The sequence below is a fragment of the Cavia porcellus genome, unplaced genomic scaffold, assembly GCF_034190915.1.
Source record: "Cavia porcellus strain 051 isolate PalLab524CR breed Dunkin Hartley unplaced genomic scaffold, mCavPor4.1 scaffold_17, whole genome shotgun sequence".
Classification (NCBI taxonomy): Eukaryota; Metazoa; Chordata; class Mammalia; order Rodentia; family Caviidae; genus Cavia; species Cavia porcellus.
The window spans coordinates 35,382,086-35,389,074 of NW_026947500.1; positions in this window are offsets into that span (position 1 = coordinate 35,382,086).

Below are 6,989 nucleotides of genomic sequence, written 5' to 3' on the forward strand. Positions count from 1 at the left end.
ATCAAAACAGTTTGTTAATTACATTTGTTAAAGAATACTTGAATATGGATGTCTTTCCTTTAGCAAGTGATGGTTGAATACCTCTATAGTACTTAACGAAGTAAGTAAAATTCCATTAACTATCCTATCATTTGCAGTTTCCTTTACAGGAAATTCTTGATTTGTATGTATCGAGACTTGTATTGAATAAGCACAAGAATAAGGCAAAATCAAGGTCAGCATTGAGATCTCTTTTACTAGGTGCTGGACATCATTCTGTGATATCATCTGATGAGAATCTCAACTAAAATCCATTTCATTCACAGTTCCAAACTCCTATTGAAATTTTATACAGTGGTAATTTGATTCTCAATCAATTTGGTCCATGATTCTGGTCGGGAAATTAATTGATTTTGAACTGAATCAAATTTTCCGATAAGGTTCTCTGTAAATAGCCTTCATTCATTCTGATCCCTACTAAAGCAATTTCTAATCAGTTTGGTCATGAATGGAGTCAAAAATAAAGTTAATCTGTTCTGAACCATATGCATTGTGTTTAACCACTAAATGAAACAAAGTACAGTACAGTATAAAGAGAAAACACTAACCAGTTTGAGCTGACTTCCGGTGTGTGCAAGCTTGGAAGGTGGGTGGTGAGGAAGTTATTGTCTGTAGGGAGATCCCTCCCCCGAAAGGACATCAGGAAATCTCCTTCATTGTTTCTTTTCTTTGTCTTTTAGCTACAGGGTCAGTATTGATAAAAAATCTTTCTAAGATGTTGTTTTTTCCTCCACTGCACAACCCTCTGGAAATGAGAGACCATGGTATTGTTTATTAGATTCAACACTCTGTCTTACAATTACATTGGGGTGGTGTTTCTCAAAGAAATTATCATCCTCACCCTATTTTTCAATAAAGGGATTTATCACATCACTGCTAACCTCCTCCATGCCTTTCTCTTCCTAAGTGGAATGCTCATGAACAAGTGACTTCTGCTTCTCACTCTGGAGTTCATTAAGTCCTTCCAACCTTTTTTCATCCTCATAGTGCTCAACCAGCTCCTCTGTGTCTGTGCCATCAACCTCCAGACCCCATAGTCTTGCCCATGGACAAAATCTCCTCTGCTACCCTTGCATCTGACCCTTCAAAGCTATATTCAATGACATATCTTAATTTTTATAAAGTCATAATCAGAGTGGTTATCACCTATTAGGGCCACTGAGTATGTTTGGAGTACCTTTATCTGCTATAACAAGGCACTTTTCAGGCAGTTGGTTGACGGAAAGACATTTCTTCATGCTGAGTGTGAACTCCACATGCAACCATTCCATGACAGAATTCTTTGTGACCAAATGGCTTGTGAACAGAAGCATTTTGTGTATTAAGGCACTGCTACATTTTAACATTAATTCAGAGCTACCTCAGTTCATGGTCATATTCACACACCATGTAGAGTTCACAGACTGAAACAAATTTTTACCAGATGCTTCTGGGTGAATCAAATTGTGTGCATGTGAAAGCATTCATGATATCAAGTACCACTGTATTAACAGTTTACAAATGCTATGAAGCAACTTATATATACGTGTAGATTCATATATATGCATAGCTAAAGAAAAAACAAGAATAGATACACCATTCCATTCATATTTTTTCTACTAGAAAAATGGTATGAACATGAAATATTAAACAAATAAGAGTTTGAGGTTTACATTATGCCTGCTTATCTCATTAGAATAATTATTACTATGGGGGACAAAATGTTCTATGTTAACTATAGAATTTCCTGCCAGATATTTAATATACTTTATTATTCAATACTGTAGCCATTAGCTACTCATGTCCATGGACACTTGAATTTTGGTTAGCATGAGGAAAGTAAATTTCAACTTGTGTTTTATTTTAACTCATTTATATAGCTTCATGTGTGAAATGATTACTCTGTTAGATAGTACAGTTCTACATAGAGGAAAGATTAAGCCTGGAGGAAAAGAATCTGCATAGTTAGAAATCATGTAATAATTTGTAAAATACTTGGAATGTGCTTGAAAAATAAAAGCAGGGCAACATATTGAGATTAGGTAGCAAAGACTCTCCCAAGTCAAGCCAAGTTTTCGTCTTGCAGATAGGCATTTAGGTTTGTTAGAGGCAAGATGCAGTCCATGTTTTAGGAAAGTTTCTTAAAAAATGAAAGGATGATGCTAGGCAGTGGGTAGTGAGTATATAAGGGATAAATGAAACAAGGAGCAAGCTAAATATAATAAAAATTGGAGACACAGTGGGGTAAGTTAGTTTAAGAAATATTGCGAAGGAAGAATTGCTCCTGCTTATGAGTGGAGTAGTGGGGAACGAAGAAAACAATCATAAAGGTGATGTGGGTATAACTGGAAAGTAAACATATGACAGTTATAAGAAGGATTGAGTAAAATTCATTTTGGAAAACATATCAGCTACTGCTGCTTAACGAATAGCAAGAAAATCAGTAGTTTAAAATATTCATTTAACATTGACAACTAGTCTACATTTCACTAGGTTTTATGGCTGAATTCTCCTTAAATTTGATAATATTATTTAAGAATACATACTATTATTAAGTTAAAATTACAATTAGTGCATATCACTTACAAAAATAACTTTGCAAAGTTCATACATGCATACAAAAGTCTTTCACTATTTCAACCCTCAATCACTACTTTCCCTTCATTTTCTCCTTTTCATTCTTATTCTTTTCCTCTTTGATGATTTTCTTTATTCTAATTTCATATCATATCTCTTTTTTTAGATTCCACATATGAAAATAAATACATGATATTTGTCTTGAAAAGATTGGACTATTTAACTTAATAAGATGATCACCCAGTTCCGTACAGTTTATTTATTGCTAAATAATACTCTGGCAAAAATGTGATTCCAAAGGGCTTGAACAGTTCTAACCTCATAGCACTTTCAGTTGCGGCCCTAATGGCCTCTCTTTTGGCTTGGTTCTGCCCACACAGGTGGTTATAGCACAAATGTCCTGTTTTTATTCTTCCCATTTCCTGGTATTTTCCCCGAACTTTTGACTATACTCTTGTAGCTTCACATACTACTTTTTCAGTGGCATACTTTTCTTTTCTTTCTTTCTTTTGCTCTCTCTCTCTCTCTCTCTCTCTCTCTCTCTCTCTCTCTCTCTTTGTACCAGGGATCAAACTCACAACCACAGAATTATAAGGCAGACACTTATGCCACTGAGCTAAATCCCCAGCAGTTATATACTTCTTGACTTCCTAAGCTTTCTTCTAAAACCTTGATGCAAGTCTCCCTGACGCCTAACTCTGCATTGAACTTGCCTATAAAATAAGTGCCACAAGGATGATGTCACAGTTTCCTACCATCTTGAGTATTAGCTGGTTCCCTTCTGCTCTCATGGCTGTAGCGGCTTCTGGTTGCCTGTATATCTGAGCTCTCAAAACCAAATCCCAGGAAGCCAAATCCCTATGCAGACTTTTTTGACCAGGGTTTCTTGGAGCTCTCTTTCTAAAGCAGCATCTTGCACTTTTGTCCTTCCTGGTCCAATAGCTTCATTTTATTTTCACTTATTAATAATCTTTGGAAAATATTCTCTTTCAGCTACTTTCCTAATCTTCCTATGTATATAAAGGGAAGATTGCAAGTTTTAATTAAAGATGTATATTCTTCCCATGATACACTTACTTTCACCAATATTGTCCTCAAAATTTCTTGTTTCCTGTGAATTAACCCTGATTTCACTCTACGGTTAAAGGGTCAAACCAAAGATTTCTCATTGAGAAATGATTTTTTTTTTCTGTAAACTAACTTAATGCACAATTTAGAAATCCTTTTGAGTAATTAGGAGTCCCTGTTGGCTGAGTCCTTCTCGTAATACATTTTACTTTGAGAATTGTTTTCTTACTGGTGATCTGGAAATAAGAAGCAGTATTATGCTACATTTTAGACTTTTGGTTTGACTATTCTATGTAGAATATATAAAAGCCATTTGATACTTTCCACTTTCTAGCTGGTAAACTTTCTCATGAATTCTAAAATTTTATTAGGTAAAGAGTACCTCTTGCAATGTATCACGTATCAAAATTATGCCAATTGTTTAGAAGATATAATTTTAGCAATCTTCAGTGTTTTTCTAGTCTTTGTGCAGTGTCCATTCCTAAACCTAATGTAACCTATTTTTGTCTGTTGCTGCAGAAACCAACTTCAGTGTCAGTGACATCCTATATAATAATTCTTTTGCCCAACTCAGAATCTTAGATGCTAATGACTTGACATTGCTTATGTGTGCATTAGTATAGCTATCTGATAATTTCTCTGGATCTCTCCTTAGGACACTGTCATGTGTGTGGTGATTTTTCTTGCTGTTGGTTGATAATGTGTTTCTAGAACAAACATCTCAGTCTCTGATTTTCAATCTACAATTTTTAGACCTGAGCATACTCACAACATTCTAAAACTAGAAAAACAAACGCTTTACTTAGGTTTCTGTTTGCATAAAATTTGACATTGTTCTATGGACTGAAGAAAGTCACATGGCTGAATACAAAGTCAGAGTAGGACTGTAGTACCAAACATGCACAAATTGATATGGGTCAGTCTAGTAACCCAGCACTGAGGGCATGTAAGGGATTTGGGTTTACATAATGGAGAAAATCAAAAGTAAGTCATATCTTCTACTGTGGGCTGTAAAGTCTGTATCTTTATTAAGAAATGAAAAGCTAATGAAGAATTTTAATCCGAGGGTCAATGCAATAAAAAGACCACTCTGTAACATTTTGCAGGATTAGAAATGGCTTGGAAACCAAGAAATCAGATAGCACACTATTGTCTTAATTCAACTTATAAATCATAAATGAGGCCTTGAGCGAAATGGAATTCAAGTTTGAAATCAGTACTTTAACCATCTCAAGAGAGGTGAAGAGGAAGTACAACAAAGTATTCACCCAACCATAAAATATGGTTGGCATATTTTTAAAAATTAAGAAAAATTCCCAATACATTTTAAATTTTATTTTTTATTCTAACAAAATTTTATTTACTAAAATAGGCTTTGCAGTGTCAGGGATTTTGTTCAGCGGTTCAAGTGCTTGCTTGATTAGTTCAAGGTACCAAAATGCATAAATTAATTAATTAAATAAAGTAAGCTTTGGGTTAGATTTGGACTACTGACTGTAATTTGCTAACCTCTGACTTAGATAAAAACTATGGGGAAAAAATGAAGCCAAAGATAAATTAAAAGTCCATAAACTGACATAGGAAAATGGCAGAAGACAGACCAGGGATTTAGCTCAGTTGCAGAAATACCTACGTGGCATGTGCAGGGTCTTGAGTGAGTTCAATCCCCGATAGGAAAAAAACAAAACAAAACAAAACACCATGCAGAAGACCTCATGGCTTCTTAGTACCTGGTACCAAAAACAAACAAAAAACACAACAAAAACAACAATAAAGAAATAAATAATCTGGTGTTTAACAACTAGTAAGTAGATAATGTGGAAATGAACCAGCCCAACTTTTGTCATTATAAAGTTCTAATTTATATACTAGAAAATTGGAGATTTCCTCCAAATTTACAATAATGGCCTTAGAAACTTTATGTAAGAATCCTGATGAGACACTTGTATTAACCTAATAGAGATAAATAAAAGGCACCTGTTAGATATTCAGTGTTATTCCAGATAACATCCTGTAATCTTTGTTTTTTTAAAATTTTATTTAAAAGGAAAAAGAGAAAAACACAAAACAAAACAAAGCGGTGTAAGGGTACACGTAATACAGAACTACCAAAAAAAAAAAAAAAACAGTAAGAAATCACCTGTTAATAGATTACATATTATCATCTTAGAAATCGTTGCTCAAATCACAGTATCAAAGATTACAAAGTGGACATTCAAACAGAGAGACTGCAAACAGCTGTGTTCAATGATCCAAAAACATTAATATAGTCAGCTATTTAAATCTTTGATTCTTAAGTTTTATCCTTAGAAACACAGAGTAGCTTCACTGTGTGTCACAGCTAGCTCTTCTTGACATAACTTTTTGTTTCCTGTGCTCTTTCTACCAGATACAAAATGAAGAACACATTTCCAAGTTAGCAACGTGTTGCAGGTGCTAAGTAAAGTGGTCATTTATCTCACTAAGGTTGATCTGACAAGCCTGGGTTGGTTTCCTTGTCCATGGTAGAGTCTTAAGAATGCTCGGTAAATTGTAACAACATAATATTGCAGAGAATTTCATGGTGCATTTGTTTATGAAATGATTTAAAAGACTTTTAAAAGGTAGAATTTTGTGAATGTATGAAAAGATTTTAAAGAAACATACAAACATATAAATACAAATTTTTCTTATGTATTAGAATTTTAATCTATACTTTTAAAACTATATTGTAAAATCTGTGATTGAGAGAAAAGGAAGATAAATTTGTTTGGACATGAGTTTGGGTGTGCTCAAGCAAAAAGAATCCATGTTGAATTTCAATGACTAGAAATAATTTTAAAATTAAAGCATTGACAAAATTAAGAAAGCAACATTATACTCTATTAAAATATTATTTAAAAAATTATGCAGCTCAAAATATATCTCTGGCTTCCTATTACATGATATTTTATGTCCTGTTTATACAGTAATTTCCATAGAGTATTTTCAGATTGTGTTCTTGGTCTAGCAGAATAGATTGTGAATTTAGATTCTCTTATTCAAAAACTCATTTAATAAAATCCTATCTTAGAACATGGCAGCCATTCTTTACCTTAGTGCCTAAACAATAAGATTGATATCCAGATATTAAGTGACTGAGTTAACTTCATTAACTTTTAAATCAATTAAATAGTACTCACCATAGTTCTCAGGATATTTACATTCTTTTTATACTCATTGCTTTTCATGGCCACTTTTTCATTTTGTCCACTTATGTACAGTGTCACTTAGCAATAAACTTACAGTGGGGATTGTTCTGAGTCTGCAGTGATCAGACTGAAGAAGTGAAGTGTAGCACTTGCAGG